The sequence below is a fragment of the Sturnira hondurensis genome, unplaced genomic scaffold (assembly GCF_014824575.4).
Source record: "Sturnira hondurensis isolate 20B ecotype Veracruz unplaced genomic scaffold, ASM1482457v3 Scaffold0013994, whole genome shotgun sequence".
Lineage (NCBI taxonomy): Eukaryota > Metazoa > Chordata > Mammalia > Chiroptera > Phyllostomidae > Sturnira > Sturnira hondurensis.
In genome coordinates this window covers 213,259-238,601 of record NW_028086625.1, presented here as the reverse complement: position 1 = coordinate 238,601, position 25,343 = coordinate 213,259, and the positions used below count along the sequence as shown (strand labels likewise).

At 37.5% G+C, this 25,343-nt stretch overlaps 1 protein-coding gene and 1 pseudogene across 2 annotated transcripts in view; one reads left to right on the top strand and one right to left on the bottom strand.

Moving 5' to 3' along the window:
- Positions 1–25,343, bottom strand: part of JADE3 (jade family PHD finger 3) — a 134,662-nt gene that overhangs the window by 100,858 nt on the left and 8,461 nt on the right. The window lies entirely within an intron of this gene.
- LOC118998287 (elongation factor 1-alpha 1-like) lies at positions 19,567–21,005 on the top strand (annotated as a pseudogene).

Sequence of the window (25,343 nt, the reverse complement as noted above, 5' to 3'; positions counted from 1 at the left end):
GTAGTCTAATGAACATACTTAACAGACAAGCAAAATAGAGACAAACTCATAGAGAGTGGGATGTCAGCTAAGTGGGGGGAGGGTAGGAGGTAAAAGGATGAAGCAAAAAGGAAAAAGGACACATAGACAACTGTGGTAACTGTGGGGGGAAGAGGGGTATAATGGGACTAAATGGTAATGAAAAAAAGTAATGCAATAAAAAATAAATGGGAAGTTAATGATTAAGATGGTTAAAAAACTTTATAAAATTATTTAACCCTTATTAATGAATACAAACATAGTTTTAGGAAGATGGAAACAAATACTATAAAACTTACCTTAGGCAAAAGACACCATTAGTGTAAATATAAGAATTACAAATATGACAAAAATCAAGTAGAAATTTAATAGTCTTCTGAAGCCTATCCCCTTCCTTACTGCCTATCCTAAGCATCTACTGTATAAATGATTTGCATAGGAGAAGGGTGACTATAATTGATATTGACTTATAAAAACATTTGAGATACCCCATGATGACTTACAGACCTAACCATGAACACTTTACTGGAAGCTGAAAGTCCAGCAGGAGCCAGTGAAATGTGGAACCATGAAATATGGGTATAAACAGACCCATAAGATACCAAGGCCTGAAAACATCTAGATTATACAATATTAATCATATGTTTCTGGTGGGGGAGGCTGGATATTTTTCTTGATTAAACTGCCAATCTCTTTTTCACACAAGGAAACAAAAATTCAGAAGTGTTCAAAAATTTTCTTTCCATGTTCCCTTTTACCTGGTTAACCTCTAATGGTCATGTAAAATTCTGCTTAGCCATCTCTTGTGTTTTTTTCCTTTCTAAGCTTTATGACTTCTATTGAAAATTTAATATTTTTCAATTATGCTAAGCCATCACCTCTTATTGGAAGCCTTACTTAAACTTCCCTCCCTCTCCCAAGCTAAGTAAAATGCCCCTACTAACCTACCATAATATGTACCCCCTGTAATTATTCGATTACTTGTACATGACTCCAAGTGTATTTTAAATTCCTGGAAGGCAATGAGTGGTCATGTTTTATCTTGATGTCTCTGGTACCTAGCCTAGTACTTAGTGTCCAATAAGAGCTCAGTGAGCCTTTTTTAATGGAACTAAGTGGTATCATTTGCCCAAGGATAAGGAATTGCTAAAAGACAAAGGAAGGATAGGCACGAGAGAATTTGATTTTCTATCTAGATACTTTCCATTACATCATGTATTTAAAGAGTCACTGATTAAGAAGCTAGACACAAATCTAGAAAATATATTGTATGGATAGATATTTTATTGATATTTGGAGGACCAGAAAATGTAAATATCTAAATGAACCAATTAAAAGACAGAGATTGGCAAAATGGGTTAAAAAATATGATCCATCTATATTGTTTACCATCACTCACTTCAAATATAAAGATATAAGTAGTTTGAAAGTAAAAAATAATGGAGAAAGACATATGGTACAAGCATTACTTAAAAGAAAACAAGAGTAACCCTGACCAGTGTGGCTCAGTTGGTTGGGCATCATCCACAAGCTAAAGGTCATCAGTTTGATTTCTGGTCAGAGCACATGCCTAGGTTGCAGGTTCAGGGGCATGTATGAGAGGCAACCAATTGATGTTTCTCTCCCACATCAATGTTTCTCTCCATCTCTCTCTTCCTCCCTTTCCCATCTCTAAAAAGAAATGAACATTTTAAAAAGAGGAAGCATGCATAGCTATACTAGTACCAATAAAAAGAAAATTGCCCTGGCTGGTGTAGCTCAGTGGATTGAGCTCGGGCCTGTGAACCAGACAATCAAGGTTCGATTCCCAGTCAGGGCACATGCCTGGGTTGCAGGCCAGTTCCTGGCAGGGGCCAGTTCCCAGCAGGGGATGCACGAGAAGCAACCATACATTGATGTTTCTCTTCCTCTTCCCTTCCCCTCTAAAGATAAATAAATAAAATATTTAAAAAAAATAAAAAGAAAATTACCACAAACAGAAATAAACATTAAATAATAATAGAAGGGTCAATCTACCAAGATATAGTCATCACAAATGTGTAGGCACCAAAAACAAATAAATACCTCCCCCCAAACAAACCAAAGCAGCAAAATATGTGAAGCAAAAACTGACTGAACTAAAAGGAGAAATAGACAAAATCCACAGTTGGAGACTTCAACCTTCTCCTCTCAGCAACTGATAAAAGCCAATAGAGAGAAAATCAGCAAAGAAATAAAAAACTCAATATAATCAATGGATAGAACTTAGTCAACACTTACAGAACACTGCATCTAAGAAGAGCAGACTACATTCTTTTCAAGCACCCACCGAAAATATACCAAGATACACTGGCCATAAAACAAACTTAAACAAATTTAATAGGATTGAAATCATACAAAGTGCATTCTCTGATCACAATGGAAACAAAGCAGGAGTCAATAACAGAAAAATAAGGAAAATTTCCCAACATTTGGAAATGAAATAACATACTTTTAAATAAACCATGGGTCAAAGATGATACCTCAAGGGAAATTTTTTAAAAATGGAATTGAATGAAAATGAAAATACATACAACGCATCAACATTTGTGGGTGACAGGTTAAAGCAGTGCTGTGAACAATTTTTCTGAAAGAGTTTATTTATTTATTTTTAGAGATAGGGGAGGGAGAAAGAGAAGGAAACATCAATGTGTGGTTGCCTCTTGTGCCCCCCACTGGGGACCTGGCCCCCAACCCAGGCACATGCACTGACTGGGAATGGAACTGGTGAGCCTTTGGTTTGCAGGCTGCTGCTCAATCCAGTGAGCTGCACCAGTCAGGGTGATTTTATAGCTCTAAATATTTACATAAGAAATTCTCAAGCCCATAATCTAAGCTCCTACCTACCTCATAAAACAAGAAGAAGGAATATAACAATCTTTGTAATGGATACAAAAGTAGATAAAGGTTTGGCTCTGGCTGGGCAGTTCAGTTGGTTAGTGACATCCCAATACACCAAGGTTGTGGTTGATGCCCAGCTGGAGCATGTACAAGAAGCAACCAATGAATGCATAAATCATTGGAACAACAAATAGGTGTTTCTCAATGGAATTTTATGCTGCAGAAAGAAAGAAGGAGCTCCTACCTTTTGCAACAACATGGATGGAACTGGAAAGCATTATGCTGAGTGAAATAAGCCAGGTGTTGAAGGACAAATACCATATGATCTCACCTCTAACAGGAAGCTAAACAACAAAACAAACAAGCAAGCAACATATAACCAAAGACACTGAAATAGACAACAGGCTGACAGTGACCAGAGGGGAGAGGGGAGGGAATTTCAGGGGAAATAAGGGAGGGATTTAGAGGAACCTATATAAAGGATACATGGACAACAACTGAGAAGGGTGGAAATGGGAGGGAGGGGGGAGGATGGGGGTGGGATGGGATGGGAGTAATAGACTGAAAACTGTACTTGAAAAATAATTAAATAAAAAAATTGAAAAAAAAACCCAAAAAACAAATAGGTGTTTCTCTCTCTCTCTCAAACCAATTTTTAAAAGGTAGATAAAGGTTTGGGAAGAATGAAAATCAACTTCTATGACGTAGCAACATGGGACAGGCAAGTCAACTTAGGCCTAAAGTAGGCACAGGTGGTACATGGCAGAATACTTGGGCAGAGAGAAGACCAAACTAATGACAGCATCACAGATGAAATGCATGTGGCCTAGTAAAGGCAGAAATTAAGCTCTGGGCTTCCTACAGCAGCTGACCAGCTTTAAAATCTCATCAGGTAGACAGAGGAACAGGAATATATGCACTTTAGGGCATATATTAGCAATACAAACATGTGCCCTTAATGACTAGGTTGTGTTATGAGAAATGTGCCATAATATGACTCCACGGTTGTTTGAACATTGTAATGTGTACTTACACAAACCTAGATTATATAGCCTACTACCTAGGCTCTATGGTATAACCTATTACTCCCAGGCTACAAGCCTGTACAACACGTTACTGTACAAAACACAAGATTAAATCAATCACAAGAGAAAATGATGTGATCAAGAGACACAGTAGTACACAAAAATGTATGAGGCTGCTGCTAGTATAACATAGCATAGTATTTTACAGCAAACTTTTTTATAAGCAGAAAAAGTACACTCTAAAATAATGACAGAAAGCACAATATAGTAAATACATAAACCACTAAGTCATTTTTTACCATTATCAAGTATTATGTATTGCACATTACTGTATGTGGTATACTTTTGTATGATTGGCAGCGCAGATCTGTTTACACCAGCATCACCATAGACATGTGAGCAATGTGCATTGCACTACTACATTAAGATAGCTATGATGTCACTAGGTGATCGGAAATTTTCAGCTTCATTATAATCTTATGGAACCATTGTCCTATATGTAGTCCATTGTTAGTCAAAAGGATATTATATGGTGAATGACTGTACAAACACATAAACCTACAGAGGGGACCTACTTGAGCAGGTGATTAACACACCAGTGGTATTCTCACCTATCAGGGTGTGTCTAGGAGTAACCTATGTTTCTAGGAATACCCTAGTAAAGAAGGGGGTCCCAAGAGAAAATAGTAACTCATCAACTGAATCTAGAGGTGATACTCCAAAATATGATCCAAAAAATGCTGTGAAGTGTTATGCAGGTTTACCCAAAGGCTCAGCTTTCAGGGACTTGGTTCAGAATCCCAGTAAGAGAAGAGCTTTCCACAGAACTTAAGCAAGCTAGCATGCAGCCCCCACAGCTTCAGGAGCTCCAGCTGTAGCAGAGGGATCAAGAGACTTGACCCCGAGAGTCAAGAGACTTAGCACGCCATCGCCCTTAACTGGGTACGGGATGAGAGGGTCGCCCACATGGGTAGAATGAGGCATGTCAGTGGTATTAGAAGCACTGGGAACTTTGCAAACACAGAAGAGAAGCCTCCAAGGGCTAAAAGCACTAACAGCCTAGCAAGGACCCTGTCACCAAAGACCCTAAGAGGAAAGAGGAGAGGAGGAAGATGACACTTGGAGCTCTAGAGTACCTATTCAGGAAAACACAGCAGATACTTCCAGGGTAAAGTGGATATGTTTGAAGACTGCCCTGGAACCATAACAGAGCTAGCAGAAGTCTATGAGTGACTGTTATCATCAAGACCCTGGTTTCACATCCAGGATGGTATGACCCAGAGAATTTAGGACAGCTGTATTTCATGATGGTAATATATATATAATCACACATATATAGAATATGTATGTGTATGCATAGTACAAAAAGAGATTTGTTTTCCTGCCACATAAGGAAGTTTCCAAAGCAAAAGTAATTTTTTACCCTAAAAATTAATGTGTATTGTGCATTTAAAATTGGCTGTTTCTAGAAACTCTGATTGGCAACCCACTTAAGAGGCTTAAATTTCAACGAGTAGGAGAAATTAACTGAGGCCTGAAGACATCCTTAAATGCATTACTAGTACAGATGTGGCTCATTTGGTCCTTGAGATGGAGGATTTCTGATGCCAGCAGGCGAGGAAGGTTCCTAAGACCTGATGAAAGACCCACTACATGGATAGGGATGTAGGGATGAGGGCAATGGCAGACTCAGTTCCTGGAAGAGTTAGGCTTTCGGTATTTAAAAATGACCAGCTATTTCCTGTCACTAGTCACAGAGAAAAACCCTCACAACAGAAGCCTATTGACAGAAAGTCAACTAGGTAATTAGACTTGTAAAAAACCAACTCAGAAGCAGGAAAACAAAATTTAAATACTGGCCTTTATCTCTTCTAGCCAGGTAAACTTCCCTAAGCCCCTCACACTTGGGTGTCAAGTACCTCCTATTGACAATCTATCAAATAACTAGGTAACAGTTCTGGCTTTTTATCCATTAAATTTCTCCTGAACCAAAGGGCTCATTTTATTTATTGTCATTGCCCTTTATTTATTCATTTAATTTTTCATTGGCTTTACTGAGGTATAATTGACAAATAAAATTGTAATATATTTAAAGTATACAATGTGAGGGTTTGATATACACATACATTATAAAAGGATTCCCACCCCTGAAATAATGAACACATCCATCACCTGACATCCCTTTTCTTTGTGTGGTTAGAACATTTAAGATGTCTTCTCTTAGCAACTTTTAAGTATACAATACAGTATTGTTAACTACAGTTATTATGCTGTGTACATTATATCCCCAAAACTTATTCATCTAATAATTAAAAGTTCATACTCTTTTACCAGCCTCTCCCTATTTCCTCATTCCCTAGTCCCTGATAACTAGCATTCTACACTGCTTCTATGAGTTTGACTTTTTTTTTTTAAAGATTCAACATATTAGTGATACCATGCGGTATTTATTTGTCCTTCTCTGTCTGGCTTATTTAACGTAGCATAATGCCCTCCAGGTTCATCCATGTTGTCACAAATAGAAAGATTTACCTGAAGGGCTAATTTTAGAAGTAGAGATAGTGTGGAATATTGCTGGAGAACTGAAAATATTTAAACATGTTTATAGACTAGTACTGTAATCAGTTAAGAACTCTTACACCTAAGAGCAAAGTTTGAATTCTAGCTACCCTTTTTACACAGTTCAGATCACTGACATTCTAACTCAATTCACTGAATGTTATTCTAAAGGAGTTATCAAACTTTTTCTGTAAAGGGCCAGACAGTGAATGTTTTGCTTTACACACCAGTGTCTCTGTTAACTATTCAACTCTGTTGTGGCAGCATAAAAAAGAAAACACAGATAATATGTAAACAAATGGACATGGCTGTGTTCCAATAAAATTTCACTTATGGACACTTAAATTTGAATTTCATACAATTTTTGCATGTCATGAAATATATTATTCTTCTTTTGATTTTTTCAACCATTTAAACCTCCCCCCCCCCAAAAAAAAATCCATTCTTAGCTTGTGGGCTGTACAAAAACAGGTGGTGTACCAATTATTGCTCAAACCAAGACTTGATGCCTCCCTGAAAGAATTAAAATTCCAGACATTTCCTGATAAAAAAAAGTAGAAATTTCAAATCAGCATCTCACCATAAGCTTATGTTAATGTTTCAGCTCGGCGGAGGGGCAAATTCTGTAAGTGCATAGCAACACATTATAGTGGAAACACAACTTGAAAACTAACTTACAGATCTGTAACTTAATAGGTATATGAAACTGCAAAACACTCATTCTCTCTGGGGCTCAATTCCCTCCATTCTAGTCCATTTCCAGTAATCTTCCGCATCACTGAAAGGGAGCAGGAGCTACAACTGTAATTTTACTACCCTTAAATTCTGCCTGGAATATATAGCTAACATTTCTATTTCTACTGTGTGCAGGTTACCATGAAGCAAAGACACATTCAAAAGTTTTTTGTCATTATTCTATCAGTCTATTCTGAAATCTAAAGCCTACTTATGATACTTTGCATAGCTTGAGCAAAGAAAAACCCCAAATAGGATAAACTCAAAGAAATCCATGTCCACACATATCCAAATCAAACTGTTGAACATCATCACAAAGAAAAAATCTTGAAAGCAGACACAGAAAAACAATATATTACCTTACAGGGATACAACAATTTAAATTACAGTGGATTTTTCACTGGAAACCAAGGAGGTTGAAAGGAAATGGAACAACATATTTGAAATGTGAGGGAAAAAAGAACTATCAACACATAATTCTGTATCTGGTAAAAATATCCTTTGGAAATGAGAATTTATAGCCAACAACCTGCTCTAAAAGAATTGCTACAGGAAGTTCAGATTGTTGGGAAATTATAGCAGAAGAAAATTTAGAACATTAAGAATGAAGGAACAGCAACATAAATGGTAAATATTTGGGTGAAAATAATATATTAGTGTTCTCCTAAGTTTTTTATATTTGGCAGCTGACAACAAAAATGATAACAAAGTGTGTAGGGATTTAGAATAGGTATAACATGTAATATATAAACTAACTATAACAAAAAGAGGAGAGGGTAAAGGGATCTATAGGGTGGTGAGGTTTCTGCATTCCTCTTGAAGTGGCAAAGTATTGATTTTTAAGTAGACTGTACAATGCTAAATATGTCTATTATAATCCCTACAGCAACCACAAAAATATGCAGTGATAAACTAAAAAAAAATCACAGTAGATGAATTAAAATGGATCACTAAAGAAAGTTCAACTAACCCAAAAGAAGGCAGGAAAGTGGAAAAAAGAGGGAATAATAACAGAGGTAACAGAAAGAAATAATAAAATGGTAGGCCTAAACTGAGCCTATCAATAATTATATTAAGTCTAGTGGTCTGTCAGAACAGATTTTGAAAACATGACCCAACTACAGTCTGTAAGAAAATAACTTCAAATGTGATATAGATAGAGGTGAAAAATGAAAGGATAAAAATAAATATGAGATACACTGATTAAAAGAAAGAATTTAAAGCAAAGAATATTACAAGGATAAAGTGGGATATAGGGGTCATGACACAATGCTAAAAGGGTTATTAGCTCACCCCAAAGACTTAACAATTCTAAATGTGTAAATACCTAACAACAGTGCTTCAAAATCTGTGAAGCAAATACTGTCAGACCTAAAATTAGATGTAGAAAAATCCACAATTATAGTTGGAGGCCTCATCACTAGACAGAAAATCAGCAAGAATATATAAGAACTGAACACCATTATCAACTTAGTGGAATCAGCTGACATGAATAGAATGCTATACCTGACAGGAGCAAGACAGACCATATCCTGGATCAAAAACAAACCTCAAATATAAAGGTACTGAAATCATAAAAAATATGTTTCCTGACCATAAAGGAATGAAAATAGAAATCAACAGCAGAGAGATAAGAGGAAAAGCTCCAAACACTTGGATTTTAGATAACATACATCTAAATAATCCATGAATCAAAGACAAACTTCTAATGGAAATTAGAAAATATTCTGAATTAATGAAAAGTAAGTACAGCACAAATCGACTTGCGGGCTGCACCTAAAGCAGTGCTTAGAGGGAAATTAACAGCATAAAATGCTCTTTTTGGGGGGGGAAAGGTCTCAAATAAATAATCTACACTCCACCTTAGGGGACTGAAAAAGGAAGAGCAAAATATATCCAAAGTGAGCAGAAAAAAGAAATAAACAAGGTAAAGCAGAAATCAATGAAGCTGAAAAACAAGAAAAAATCAATGAAAACAAAACTGGTTCTTTGAAAACATCAATAAAATTGATAAACCTCTAGCATGACTGAGAAAGAAAATATGAGAACACTCAAATTACCAATATCAGGCAGGAATGAAAGAGGATTATCACTATAGACTCCTCAGATATTAAAAGGGTAATAAGATGATACTATGAATAACTCTACACATATAAATCAGACAACTTAAATAAAATGGAGATATTGCTCAAAAACCACAAACTATCAAAACTCATTGGAAAATAGATAACCTGAATAATACCATATGTATCAAAGAAATTAAATTCACAGCTAAAAAGTCTTTAACACCAATTCTGTAAGATCTTTTCCAAAAAACAGAAGTGAATCCTTCCCAACTAATTTTATCACCCGATTCCAAACTCAGATGAATGCAGTACAAAAAGAAAACTATAGACCAATATCTCTCATGAATATAGAAGCAAACATTCCCAACAAAATATTAGTAAATCTAACAGTAATATATAAAACCTCAGAACCAAGTTGGGTTTATCCCAGGAATGCAAGGCAGGTTCAATGTTCAAAAATCAAACAAGCCTATTAAGTTTAAAAAAGAAAAACAACATGATCATATCAGTTGATAACAACAAAAGCATTTGCCAAAATTCAGCATGTTTTCATGACAGAAAATCTTAACAACAAACTAGAAATAGAAGGGAACTTACTTCATAAAAATAACTTAAAGATGAAAGACAAAGGTGAAACAAAAAAAATGTCCTTTCTCACCACTCCCATTTAACATCATACAACACTAGAAGTCTCAGCCTGTGCAATAAGGGACATAAAAAGGTATATAGATTGAAATAAAGAAATTAAGTTCTTCCTACTTCTCAATAACATGATTATTTGTGTGGAATATATTGGGGAATCAATTTTTAGAAATAAAAGCCCTGTTAGCTAATTGTTAGCTTAGCAAGGGAGAAGGATATAAGGTCAATACAAAACCAATCAGCCCTGGTTGGTGTGGCTCAGTGGACTGAGCACTGGACTGTGAAGCAAACAGTCATAGGTTCAATTCCTAGTCAGGGCACAAACCTGGGTTGCAGGCCAGGTCCCCAGTGCATGGCATGTGAGGGGCGGCTACACATTGATGTTTCTTTCCCTCTTTCTCTCTTCCTTCCCCTTTCTCTAAAAATAAAAAATAAAATATAAAAAACACCCCCAAATCATATTTCTATATGGTAGCAATAAACCATTGGAAACTGAATTTTTAAAAACAGTATCATTTACAATATTTCAAAAGAAATGAAATACTTAGGTATAAATCTATCAAAACATGTACAGATCTATATGCTAAAAACTACAAAACACTGGAAGAAGTAAAAAAAATCCTAAATAAGTAGAGAGCTATACTATAATCATGTGGTGGAAGATTCGGCATATTACAGTTGTCAATTATCCCTAAATTGATCAAATTCATCATTAAATTTAATCTAATTCCAATAAAACTTCTAGCAGGTTTTGTAAATATAGACAAGCTGGTTCTAAAATTTATAAAGAACAGCAAAAGATCTAGAATAGTAACAAATTTTAAAAAGAAAAATAAAGTTGGAGAAATCACACTAATTTATTTTAAGGCTTATTATAAAAGCTACCATAATCAAGACAGTGGCATTAGTGAAGTGATGAAAACAGACCAATGGAACAAGAGAGTTCAGATATATTGACCCACATAAACATAGGCAACTGATTTTTGACAAGGGTGCAAAAACAATGTAAAAGTGGAAGGACAGTCTTTTGGACAAATGGTGGTGGAACAATTAGCCATCCATAAGCCAAAAAACCCCACAAAAAACAAAAAAGAAGATCTGCATGTAAACTGCATGTCATATACAAAGATTAACTCAAAATGGGCATACACCTAAATGTAAAACTGTAACTACAAAACTTTTAGAAGATAGGAGAAAATCTTCATGACCCAGGGTTAATAAAAAGACTTTTTAGAAATGAATCCTTTAAAAAATAATGTTAGATTTCACCAAAATTACAATCTTGCTTGGTGAATCAAACAGAAAAACAAGAGACTGGTAGAACAAAAAGCCAAGCCACAGAGAACATATTTATTGATAAATCAAATAACCAACAAAGGATTTTTATCCAGAATACATTTTAAAACTCAAAACTCATTTGTAAGAAAACTACCAAATGTAAGAATGAGTAAAATACTTAAACAAATATTCCTCTCAACAAATACTTGAGGCAAAGTACCTTCTTTTTTTGCCCCAGCTGGAGTGGCTCAGCTGACTTGAGTACTGGCCTGTGAACCAAAGGGTTGCTGGTTCAATTCCCAGTCAGGGCACATGTTTGGGTTGCAGGCCAGGTCCCCATTAGGGGGCGTGCAAGAGGCAAACCACACACTGATGTTTCCCTCCCCACCCCTCTGTCTAAACATAAATGAATTTTTTAAATACTTTTTTTTTAATGCTCTGGCTGGTGTAGCTCAGTGGATTGAGTGTGGGCCTGCGAACCAAATGATCACTATTCAATTCCTAATCAGGGCACATGCCTGGGTTGCAGGCCAGTTCCTGGCAGGGGACCCACAAGAGGCAACCATACATTGATATTTTTCTCCCTCTCTCCTTCCCTCCCCCTGTAAAGATAAATAAAATCTTTAAAAATATTTTTTTAAAAAAGGTTCTATACTTAAAACAGTACTTTTTTTAAAAAAGAAAAGATACTTTTTATTAAAGTCATGAATGTGAAGTCAGCCGTCATTTTTTAAATTGTAAAGGTGGGAGCAATGCTCCTTCCAGCTCCCTACATCTCAGGGCGGAAGCTGGCCCAATTGATTATTCTTCCAAAAACACTTCATAGTGAAATATTAAAGAGCTTTTTAAATAATCACTAGGAAAAGTGTTGGTTGAACAATTTCCCCCTACTTCTGTTCTATATCTTCAACCCACTCTACCCCCTCTTCCCTGGTGTTTTAGAATCTTAGTTCCGACTTTCTCTGCAGAGAAAGTTTCTTAGTTTCTCTATGCTGCAAGGGATGATGGCATTTTTTTAAATGAATGGGCACCATACCTAGATTATTTCTGAGCGTGAGATTTCATTGCAAGATACTTGTCTTATGCTTCTCTCAATAAAGTTGTCAAGCTGATTCAGAATATTTATAAATACCAGCTGTTAGTGAACCAAGTCTTAACCTGTCCTTCCTGTTTCTCGGGATGTAAAAAAGATCCACTCTTTGCTTGACTCCATTTTAAATCCTTTGAGACACTGAAATAGAGAACACGATGACAGTGGCCAGAGGGGAGAGGGGAGGGAACTTCAGGGGAAATAGGGGAGGGATTTAGAGGAACATATATAAAGGATACATGGACAACAACTGAGAAGGGTGGAAATGGGAGGGAGGGGAGGAACACGGGGGTGGGATGGGGATGGGAGTAATAGACAGAAAACTGTACTTGAAAAATAATTAAATTTAAAAAATGGGGGAAAAAATAAATCCTTTGAGTGCTGACATGGCAGACTGTGACCCTCCATTTGGGCTCTATTTTCCATTTTCATTCTGGACAACTACAAATAAAGGACAGATATTGAGTACCAGCGGAGCCTGTTTGGGACGATACTGGATAAGGGGTGAGGGCCAAACAATGGCTAGGGCCTGGAACACATGGCTCATTTGCTGAATTTGTTGATTTTATTATGCTGTTCACTAATGTAAAAAGGAATAGTGTTAAAATAAAACCTGTTAGGGGAAAGGAGGTTGTATCACAATGAGCTGCAGTATATTTTGCCAAAGCTATTAGATTTTTGAGGCACTTGGTAGTTTATCAATTTTTATTGCTCCAATATGGTTATTTTATGGCCATTACTAGCAAAAGTGGATTATAGAAAGTGTTTGACAGAAAAGAAGGGCCCAGCTTGAGTCTGTCTGCTCTTGATCTCCCAAAACAAAGGTTTTTAATGTTATCCTTATAGAAAGAACAGTAATGTGATAAAAGGAATATCAGTTTCTCATTTTGTGAGAGTAGTTCTAGGAAGTCTTTCTGCAGTGTTCTTGAGCACTTACCTACCTGAAGACGTATCCAGTTTTTTTTTTTCCTGTGAACACCTCTTCAAGTACCAGTATGATCACAAAGGTATTTCAAGGTGCTGATACAACATTAAAACGAGCAATCAGTAGTGGATTTCAAGGACTTTGTGCAGGATGGGGCATAATCCATAGGCAATGTTGTAGGGTGTGTGGGGTATCAATATATAATTTTCAAAATTAAAAACATGACTCACAAATACTGAAAGAACAAATGGCAAAGACCAATTTATCAGTGAAGGAAGCAGCAGAATGTAAGGCTTCTTCAAAGAATATTTGAGAAATTTGGTATATATAGGAACTAAAAGTAAAAATGCTGGGATAGCTAAATTAGATAGAAAAGTAGTTAATACCCTGTAGAACAGTTAATCTAAATCTTTGGAATTACTTCTTCTACCAAACAGAAATTTTTACAACTTTACCAAAGACATGTAACTTAACATGTCACTTCAAGAAGTCTGGACCCTACTCTGAGAATACAGTCTAAGAATCCTGAAACACCAGTTCGAAAGAATATATGTACCCCTATGTTCATAGCAGTGTTATGTACAATAGCCAAGATATGAAAATAGCCCATGTGCCCACAAGTAGATCAGTAGATAAAAAAACTGTGGTATATTTACACAATGGAATACTACATGGCTGTAGAAAAGGAAACCTTACCTTTTGCAACAGCATGGATTGACCTGCAGATTATTATGCTAAGTGAAATAAGCCAGCCAGAGAAAGACAAATAGTGTATGATCTCACTTATATGTGGAATCTCATGAACAAAATAAACTAACGAACAAAACAGAAACAGAGGCATAGATACATGGAACAGACAGCTGTCAGAGGGGAGGCAGCAGTGGGCAACTGGATGAAAGAAGGTTAAGGGAGTAACCAAAGAACATATACACATAACTCATAGCCACAGACAACCAAGTGGTGAAGGCCAGGGGGCGGGGTGGGGGGTGGGAAATGGGTTGAGGTGGGGAAAGGGGGAGAAAATGGGGACAGTTGTAATAGTGTCAACAATATAAATAAACAAACAATAAGTCTGGATCCTAATCATTAGTAAATACTGAGCCAAGCAAAGACTCAATCCCCTAGGGAAGTAAATAATCCTTGGGTAGGCCTCTCAATCCATGACAATGAAAGGACATTCGATCATACTTTTGCATTAAAATTTTAAATAATTTCTATTAATAAGAGGGTTAATGGCTTATTTATGCATAAGTCTAAGTCCTTGGAAGTAAAATGAAGGTTTTAGGAGGCCAGCCTTTAGAGTAGCATGGTAGCACTTATGTATTTTACTTTACACAAGCAATCTAAAACAGTCATTCACCTTTCAAACCAATCATAGCACCTTAGAAGTCATCTGAGATCTTCCCATCTCCTAGGGCAGAGGTGTCAAACTTATTTTCACCGGGGGCCACATCAGCTTCATGGTTGCCTTCAAAGGGCTGAATGTAATTTCAACTCCTTAACAGTTAAGGAGTAGTTACGTTTATACAGTCCTAAAATTATTTCGGCCCTTTGAAGGCAACTGTGAGGCTGGTGTGACTCCTGGTGAAAATGAGTTTGACACCCCTGTCCTAGAGCATAAATGCTTTCTTCCGAAGCCTTGACAGGTGATTAGGGAGGAAAGAAATTAACGTTACTGAGTGCCAATTATGCGCAAATTTGTTTTCAATGGGTCAAATTTCTTTTCTCACAGTACCATGCTACCTATACTTTTAGCCACATTTATCAAATAAATGGATTTTAGCAAAACTGCTCCAAATCATACCTTAATTTAAAAACGTATACACAGTACATTTACCTTTTTAATGTTCAAGTTCTGACAGATGTGTATGAATGTAATTAGCACCACAAACAAGATACAGAACAGTTCCAAGCATAACTGCTTTTAAAATGTCAATTAACCAATACATATTTATTTATAAATAGCAAGCATTTTATTTGCTCACAATTCTGTGGGTCATCATTTTGAGCTAGAATGAGCTCGGCAGTTCTTCTGCTAGTCTTTCCTACAGTACTTCCTGTGGTTACAAAGTCAATTGGCAATGTGACTGGGGCTGAATATTTTAAGATGGCCTCACTCACACGTCTCATGATTGGCTGTTGACAGGTCTCTCTCTCCACATCATCTCTCTTCCTCTAGCAGGCTAGCTGGGGATTCTTCCCATGGGTGCTTCAGAGTTCCCAGGGAACAAGAGGAAAGCTACAAGACTTCTTTTTTTCTAAAGATTTTATTTATTCATCTTTAGAGGGGAAGAGAAGGAGAGAGTGAGAGAAATACTAATGTATGGTTACCTCTCATGCCCCCCCCCCCCCTCCGGGAACTGGCCTGCAACCCAGGCATGTGCCTTGACTGGGAATCAAACCGTGATCCTCTGGTTCGCAGGCCCGTGCTCAATCCACTGGGCTACACCAGCCAGGGCAAGACTTCTTGAGACCTAGTCTCAGAAGTCACCCAGAGTTACTCACACTGCATTTTATTGGCCAAAGCAAGTTATAAGCACAGCCCAAATTAAAGGAATAGAGAAAGAGACTCTACCTCTTGACAGGAAGAGCTGCAAAGTCACACTGTTAAAGGAAAGGACTTTGTGGCCATTGAGCACTCTATCACACCATCCTATTCGGGAAAAATGTGCATTGAGCATATTTAGACCTGTGGGCCTTCACAGATGGAACAAACCATTGACGTGAAAAAAACTTTTTCAGGAGTGAGTCCTGGCAAATGTGCAGGATGCAACAACCCAGGAGAATGTGGAGAACTTCAGGTAGAGGAAGTACAGACAGAATAGCAGGATGGCTTATTACATTTAGACTGCAGTGGATGCACACTTGTGTGGAGTGGATAGAAAGGAGGATTTGAGAAGTAAAAGGTAAGAATTGCGGGGGATGGGATGGGAGTAATAGACAGAATACTGTACTTAAAAAATAAATAAATTTTTAAAAAAAGAAAAAGGAAAAAGGTAAGAATTGTGAGAAAGGTTATGACTGGGTGTAGGGGACATTAATTGGTAGGCTCTAAGGAGTACAGATACCAATTACTATATAGTGAATGCATAGAGGTCAGTGGTGGCCTAGTGGCAGGAGTGGAGATGGTTTTATAGAGAAGAGGCCTTTAGAGCCTGTGTTGTTATGGACGGCAGTCTGAAAGGAAGTTGAGTTGGACCTGGCTTGTAGTGGCACACAGATCATTGCAAGAAAGCAACCTACAAACAGGTTTCCTAAAGGCAAGTGACTACATGGATTCTTCTAAAGGACATAATTGGAGCTTTTATAGATAGGTTTATTTAGAACCTAAATAATGTTTATTATCATACAAAAATGTTTATTCTCAATTTAAATTGGTTATCCTGCACAGAGCTCAATTTAGGCTTTCTCTCCCTCCCTCCCTCTTTCCTTCTCTCTCTCTCTCTCTCTCTCTCACACACACACTCCTTCTGTAAATATGGGAATTTCATGAGACACGTAGGATACAACTGTTTATAGTCAAAGTTTGTCTGTATTTGAAAAGAAAAAATTCCTAGTGCTCTTTAACATTTCATTGGGCAAGGACTAATAGGGAAGGCTAGAAACCACAATGGAGCCAGGGAAAATCTGCCTGCAGCTTTGACTGTAATCTACACTGTGATGCCATGCTCTGCTCAGGCAGACTGTATAGACACACTTCACAGCAGCAGCATGGCAAAAGATCAGTTTTCTTTGGACAGTATGCAAAATGCGTATTTCTTTTCCAAACTATGGCTTTCCACAGGACTTATTTGGCCATTAGAACATGTCATGTTATTTTTAAACAAAATCAGAATTGATGTTTAGTTAATTAAACATCAGGCAGCAATTCTTTCAGGTATTTGTGGGAGATAGGATGTAAACAATTTGAGAGTTCCCTATTAACCAGGGAGTGGCAGTCTAGTTGTAAACCTTCAGGCCATGTGTATACAAAATAGGTCAGAGTGAGGAAGTATGGCAGTAGGTGCCAAAGTTGACTGGAAAGGATAGGACTTAATGAGGGCATATGGAGTAGGGAATGGCATCCAAATGAGTGGAGATTTGAGAGGAGAGGAGACTTACTGAGCTAGAATTTGCAAGGATTTGCAAGAATTGATTTGGGTAGGATTAGCAGAACAAAAGAAGGATGTTCCAATTGTGAGGAAAGGCTCCAGGTAAACCTGAGTGTTGGAATGTTGGTGGTGGTGGTGGTGGTGGGGATGAGGCAGTAAGGAATCCATTCAGAGATGACATACTAGATTGTGTGCTCAAGACTTCTTGTTCCACCCAGTTTTCCCTGGAATCCCAGGTGAAGAATTGTCCTCAGTTGATGGATTGTGTCATGTGAAAACATTGCAAAACAATTGAACTAACAAACATTTAGGTCCCTCTTTCCATACACTGTGTTTCATCCATTGTCTAGTAAGTGAATAGGTAGCCCTTGAGCATACATCGTAGGATAAGGAGACATTCTCCAGGGGAAAGAAAGCACATCCCTTGATAATTGCTCAGACTGAGGTAGACAATAGTATATAGCAGTTATGCAAGCAAGGGGCCTTCATTGTATTTTCTAATGACACAGTACTCTAGGGAGAGATTTGAGTGGGCATGCCAAACTTTTGCAATTCTCTCCTCAATACTGAGGAAAGTTTCCTGTAAAAAGATGTTTTAAGATATTGTAGGATCTGAGAGATTGTAGATGCTTCACATCATGGGAGCTCCAAAAAATCATGCCTCATCATGTGTCCTCAACAATCAGCTTTTTAAAAGTATAAAAATAATATTGAGTGATAATCAAATTACTTTCTTTGGGGGAAGGTACTCGGGCTACCATACTCGAGGAATGCCAAGCCTGGCACTTGGTATGAAGCAAGCACTCAGTGAGTGTTAGTTGATTCTGAGCTACTTTTTACAGTTTGTTTATACAAGACTGCAATATATTAACTTTTGGTGAGCATGATTTTTTAACATTGGGATGGCAAGTAAAACCATCAAAATTGGAAATCTGGTCCAACCTTTAGATGTTATATAGGACTCTGATACATCTACATCCCTAAACTTTTTCACCTGAGGACAACTGAGATTTCCCCCATGGACAGTATGCTTTGAAGCCTTGCCTAGCAAACATACCATATTATGGCTCACTTAATTTCTCTACTTTAACTAATCAAAGGCAAATGTTTCTGACAAGAAACGGGTTCTATTACACATGAGATAATAATAATATATTTGGTATTCTACAGATTGCCCAGCATTTCATCTTTAATATATTATTAACTTGACACAACAATCCTAGTGGTTAGTATTAACTTCATTCTACAAATGAGGAAACTGAGGCCAAAGAGGTTAAACTACTCAGGGTTGCATGGCAAGTAAGAAGCAAAAGCAGGATGCAAGCAACTTGGGTCTCTGACACCCTATCCATTCTAGCATTCAAACTCTAGCTAATTAGTCTCACCATAAATGCTAGTATATAATTCTAGCAATCTCACTCTCAGGTTTTTACATTAGGGATGCAAATTTATGTATACTATTATGTGAATTTTTATAGCAGCTCTATTTATAATTAACCAAAACTGGTAACAACCCAAATGTGGTACGTTTATACACTGGAATACAACTCAACAATAAAAAAGGTACAAATTATTGATATACACTACTTGGATGACTCTCAAAACCATTATGCTGGAGTGGAAAAAAAAACAAGATTCTAATGATTACACAGTCTGACTCCATTTATGTGACATCCACAAAGTGACTATACTTATGGAACACAGATCAGTGACTGCCAAGGTTTTGTGGGGGGGGAGGGGAGGGGAGAATGTGGCTAGAGGTAGCACAAAGGGTTTTATTGGGGTGATGGAAGTGTTTTGTACTGTAATTGTGGTGTTGGTTACACTGACCTATAAATGTGCCAAAATCCACAAAACTATATATACCCTCCAATAGTCAAATTTACTGTATAATAATTTTTAAAAGAGGCAATATTTCTTTTCAGTATTAATTTCTGTATTTTCCACTTATAGTAGATTTTTATAGTTCTACCTACTACTAACAATAGTTTTCAGATTTAAAAATTATACTATAATTTTTCACTATAATGTGAAGCAAAGCCATTACCAGGCTATATATCCAAATTCAGTGATGACAGTTATCTCTTTTTTTATCCTCACCCAAGGACATTTTTATATTGCTTTTAGAGAGAGAGAAGGGAGAGAGAGAAACATCAATGGGGGAGAGAACGCTCTGGCTATGAGACGACCCTTCAACTGAGCCACACTGGCCAGGACCAACAGTTCTCTCTTTAAAAAAAACACTTCTTAACTTTTTCACAATGAGCTTGCTGCCAGAACACAGGTGTTGTGAAAATGACCACTAAATCTAAGCCAAAATGGGAAAGGAAAAGACTCATATCAACATCGTCATTGGATGTGTAGATTTGGCCAATTCTATCACTACTGGTGGATTGACAAAAGGACCACCAAAAAATTTGAGGAGGAGGCTCCTGAAGTGGGAAACGGCTTCTTCAAATATGCCTGGGTCTTCAGTAGAATGAAAGGTGAATGTGAGCGTGGTATCACCACTGGTACCTCCCTATGGAAAATTGAGACCAGCAAGTATTATGTGACAATCACTGGTGCCCCAGGACACAGAGACTTTATCAAAAACATGATTATAGGCACGTCTCAGGCTGACTGTGCTGTCCTGATTGTTGCTGCTGGTGTTGCTAAATGTGAAGTATCTTCAAGAATGAGAAGAACTGTGAGCATGCCCTTCTACCTTATACACCACTGAACCACCCTACAGCCATAAGAGATATGAGGAAATCATTAAGAAAGTCAGCACCTACATTAAGAAAATTGGCTACAACCTTGACACAGCAGCATTTGTGCCAATTTCTGGTTGGAATGTTGACAACAGGCTGGAGCCATGTGCTAACATGCTTTGGTTCAAGAGATGAACAGTCACCCATAAGGATGGCAATGCCAGTGGAACCACACTGCTTGAAGCTCTGGATTGCATCCTGCCACTAACTCCTCTAACTGACAAGCCCTGCAACTGCCCCTCCAGGATTTCTGCAAAATTGGTGGTATTGGTACTCTTTGTGGGTTAAGTGGGGACTGGCGTTCTCAAACCTTGCATGGTGGTCACCTTTGCTCCAGTCAATGCTACAACTGAAGGCTGTTGAAATGCACCATGAGGTTTTGAATGAAGCTCTTCCTGGAGACAATGTGGGCTTCAACGTCAAGAATGTGTCTATCAAAAAATGGTTGTCATGGCAATGTGGCTGGTGACAGCAATAATGACTCACCAATGGAAGCAGCTGGTTTCCCAGCTCAGGTGATTGATTATCCTGAACCACTCGGGCCAAATGAGTGCCTGATATGCACCTGTGTTGGACTGTCATCTAGCTCACATTGCTTGCAAATTTTCTGAGGTAAAGGAGAAGACATTGTCATTCTGGGAAAAAGTTGGAAGAGAGCCTGAAGTTTCTGAAATCCAGTGATGCTGCCATCATTAATATGGTTCCTTGGCAAGCCCATGCGTGTTGAGAGTTTCTCTGACTATCCTCCTCTGGGCTGTTTTGCTATTTGTGGTATGATATAGATATTTGCTGTGGGTGACATCAAAGCAGTGGACAAGAAGGCAGCTGGAGCTGGCAAAGTCATCAATCCTGCCCAGCAAGCTCAGAAGGCTAAATGAATATTACTCCCAATATCACCACCCTAGTCTTAATCAGTGGTGGAAGAATGGTCTCAGAGCTGTTTCTCTCAATTGGCCATTTAAGTTTTAATAGTAAAAGACTGGTTAATGGTTATGAGGCAGCATAAAGCCTTCAGAAGGAAAAGAGAATGTTTTCAGACCATTTGTTTTTGTGTGTGTGACAGTTTTTAAGTTATTAGTTTTTAAAACCAGCACTTTTTTAAAGATAGCTTTTTTAAAGAGGGGAAGTGAGGGAGAAGGTGGGAGAGAAACATTGATGTGAGAAAGAAACATCAACCAACTGCCTCTCACATGCACCCTGACCAGGTACCAAGCCCACAACCTAGGCATGTGCTCCCAATTGAACTGGTGACCTTTTGCTTTATAGGACCACATCCAACCAACTGAGCCACACTGGTCAGGGCATAAAACCAGGACATTTTAATACAAACAACTTGATAAAAAATATATCACAGAATTTTGAGACCCATTAAAACAAAAGTTTAATGAGAAAGTAAATACACAAATAAATAATCCTTAAAAGTTAAAAGAATTTGGGTGCTTAGCCTCTGAAAAATAAAAGTATTTTGGCAAACTATTAGATAGCATGATATCTGACATAGCAATTTGCATAGTAAACAAAAAATAAGTAATCAGAATTAACCCTAGGATTAAGAATGTGATGGAACAAGGATTTCATAAGAATGACATGGACAACCATGGTTCTTTTCTACAACTTTTCAATTTTTACTAGAATACATGCACGTATCTCCAGTATAATTAAAAGTATAATTTAAAAATCCTTCTAGGTTGAAATGAAAATTATTTCCCAAGTTGCAATATCCTTCCATCCACAAGGCTTCCATTGCCTTTGGGAACCCCTTAGTTACTCCATTACTAGGTTAGGCTTGTATTCTACTCAATACCTAGTTCCTCACACATAGTACAATGGGCACTCAACGAATATTTGCTAAACTGAATCACATCTGGAAATGTGAGGAATAAAAGTGACAAACACGTGGCCACTAACAAAACCTATAATCTAGAAAGTCTAAATCATATTCTAATTTTGAATGAGGCAAATTATTACTGAGTGCTAACAATGTGCTCAGTAATTACAAAGGCATACATAAAATTTTGGAAGTGAGCAAGGCAAACATAACATACCACCAGTGGTGTACAAGATTTTTTAAAAAGATTTTATTTATTTACTTTTAGAGAGAGAGAAAGGGAGGGAGAAAGAGAGAGAGAGAAATATCAATGTATGGTTGCCTCTCATGTGGCCCCCACTGGGGACCTGGCCCACAACCCAGGCATGTGCCCTGACTGGGAATCAAACTGGCGACCTTTTGGTTCACAGCCCACACTCAATCCACTGAGCTACACCAGCCAGGCAAGGTTTTAAAGCCTAAAATAAATAGGCAGGACACAAACCAGAATTAATTATCCCTGCCTCCCTGGCCATAAAACCATAATATTCAAAAGGGTGAGGAAAAAATAAGGGAAAAACCAACCTGTACTGAGTTTTAATTTATGTGCCTTGCACTGCATTAGACATTCATGTAAATTAGAATTTATATAAGGACTTAGGTTTCAGCTCTGATATGTGAAGCATTGGAAAGATCATTCCCACCCTTCTAAGAAAAAAGCTAGACAAACTCTTTGACATATCTGAGAAGTAAGGTTACAGGGCAAACCACCATCTCCATATCTGAAGAGACAGGTGCCTGCACACATAATCTGAGCAAATTGGTAGGAAGATTAAAGTATAAATTATGATAAATTACTGAAAGCCAAAGTATAGGATGTCATAACAGTACAAAGCTCCTGGGCTGCACATGGGTGACTGCAGGTATTTTCATCTTCTTACATTTTCCTACAGGAACCCCACTAGATTCTTACAGGGAGGATAGGAAAAATCCCAGAGAAAGCTTTTCATCATTATGCTGGTTGGCTGAGAAAAACAGCACCCATTGTGAAATCCACCCAGACCCCTTTCCTTTATCTCCAGTACAGAACAAAAGCCTTAAACTGAAGGGGGGAGGGCTTAAAACCCATGGCTTGAGGACACTGGTGTCTTCACTGCAGCAGGGGAAAAGGAACAGGGGAAGAAGGAAAAGAAGCTCACTCCTGGAGGAGGGGCAGGAGATCTTGTAAAGGGCACACTCAAGATCCAGGTTCCAGTACCTGCCTAAATTTTAGGCTTAATCAAATCATCAGAGAACTCCTTACTACCCCCACCAACCACCACCTGGCATATCAACTACATGGTTAGAAACAGTGGAATACAACTGGGAGGGCTGTAAGGGACAACTCTTGGGAAACAGCACAAAGGAAAAACCCAAAGCCAAGCAGGAGGCATAAAAAGGTATCACTAGAGGAATCAGAAATCTCTGGTGCCCATAGCAAAAACAAACATCAGATACATTCCAACTCCCCTGGCCTAGGTTAACTGAAGTACCCACACTAAAGGCATGGTAGAAAGGAAACCTGTGTTCTCCAAAATTATCAGTTATTTACCTCAGTATTTCCAGCCCATATTCAGCTTTCAACATATTTATGAGGCATAATGAAAGGCAAGGTAATATTCCAAGTGACAAAGCAATCACCAGACTTAGTATGACACAGATGTTGGGGCTATCAGAAATGAAAATTAAAATTATGATTAATATGTAAAGACTCTAGTGTAAGAAGTAGATAAATGCAAAACAAATGGATAATTTCAGAGAAACAGAAACTATAAGAATCAATTGGAAATACTAGAAATAAAAAAAACACAGGGGAAAAAAACAGGCTAACAGCAGAGTTGACATAGCCAAGGAAAGAATCAGTGAGAATGAAGGTCAAGTTTATTGATCAGGTCAATAATATTAAAACATACCCTGGCTGGTGTGGCTCAGTGGACTGAGTGCAGGCCTGTGAACCAAAGTGTCACCAGTTCAATTCCCAGTCAGGGCACATGCATGGGTTGCAGGCCAGGTCCCCAGTAGGGGGTGCGCAAGAGAGGCAATCACACATTGATGTTTCACACCCGCCTTTTTCTCCCTCCCTTCCCTTCTCTCTAAAAATAAATAAATAAATAAATAAATAAATAAATAAATAAATAAATAAATAAAATCTTTTAAAAAATTAAATTAAAACAAAAAGAGATGAAAGAGTGAAAAAAATAGAACATAGCATACAAAACCTGGGACAATACCAAACAGCATAGTATACTTGTAATTGGAATCCCAGAAGGAGAAGGAGGAAAATGGGGCACAAGAATTATTTGAAGAAATAATATCTGAGTACTTTCCCAAAATTCATGATAGACAACAAACCATAGATACAAGAAACTCAGAGAACACCAACCAGGATAAACAGAAAAGAAATAAAAAAGCCACACTGAGGCAAAGACAGACTTTGAAGGCATCCATAGTAAAAGAGACATGTTAACTACAGAGGAACATGGATAAGAATTACTGCAGACTGATCAAAAACCACATAAACAAAACAACAGTGGAGTTATATGTTGAAAGAGGGGAAATAATTGTCAACTCAATTCCATATCCCATGAAAATATCCTTCAAAAGTGAAGAAAAAACGAAGACTTTCTCAGACAAACAAAACAAAACAAAATTACTGCCAGCAGAGCTGGCAATAAAAAAATGTTAAAGGAAAATTCTTTAGGTAGAAACACTATGATTAAGGTGAGAACTTGGATTAGCATAAATAAATGAGCATTAGAAAAGAATAAATTAAGGTAGAATATTTTGTTTTCAAAATGTATGAAAAGCCAATTTCCCATGTAATAATACATGTACTTGCATGTATTATTGCTCCCATTATCTATTTTACACAAATGGTAGCATATAATACACACTGTTCTGTTTCTTGCTTTTTTCATTTTCATTTCATTTCAAGGGCCAATCTTGCAAGCAGGCCTCTTAAAGACAGCAAACAGCCTCAGGTCTACTATATTTACTCTTTTCAGTAGAAAAGAGTATATGTTATTAAAAACCTACAGTTAACATCATACTTAATAATGAGAGAGAGAGAATGCCTTCCAAGACTGGAACAAGTTAAGCATGTTTTCTCTCACCACTACAATTCTGTTAAAGAAGGAAAAAGTGAGAACACTCATATTACCTGATTTCAAGACTTACTATAAAGCTATACTAATCAAGACTTTGTGATAATGGCAAAATGATAGACACATAGGTCAATGCAACATAACAAGAGAGTCTAGGAATAGATCCACATAAGCACAGTCACATTTTTGACACAGGTGCAAAAACAATTCAATGGAGAAAGATAGTCTTTTCAACAAATTATTCTGGAGCTACAGGACTAGCATATGCAGGAAAGTGAACCTTAACACACAGCTCACATTCATGACTGGTGGGAACACAAAATGGTACAACTGCATCTGGAATATAGTTTGG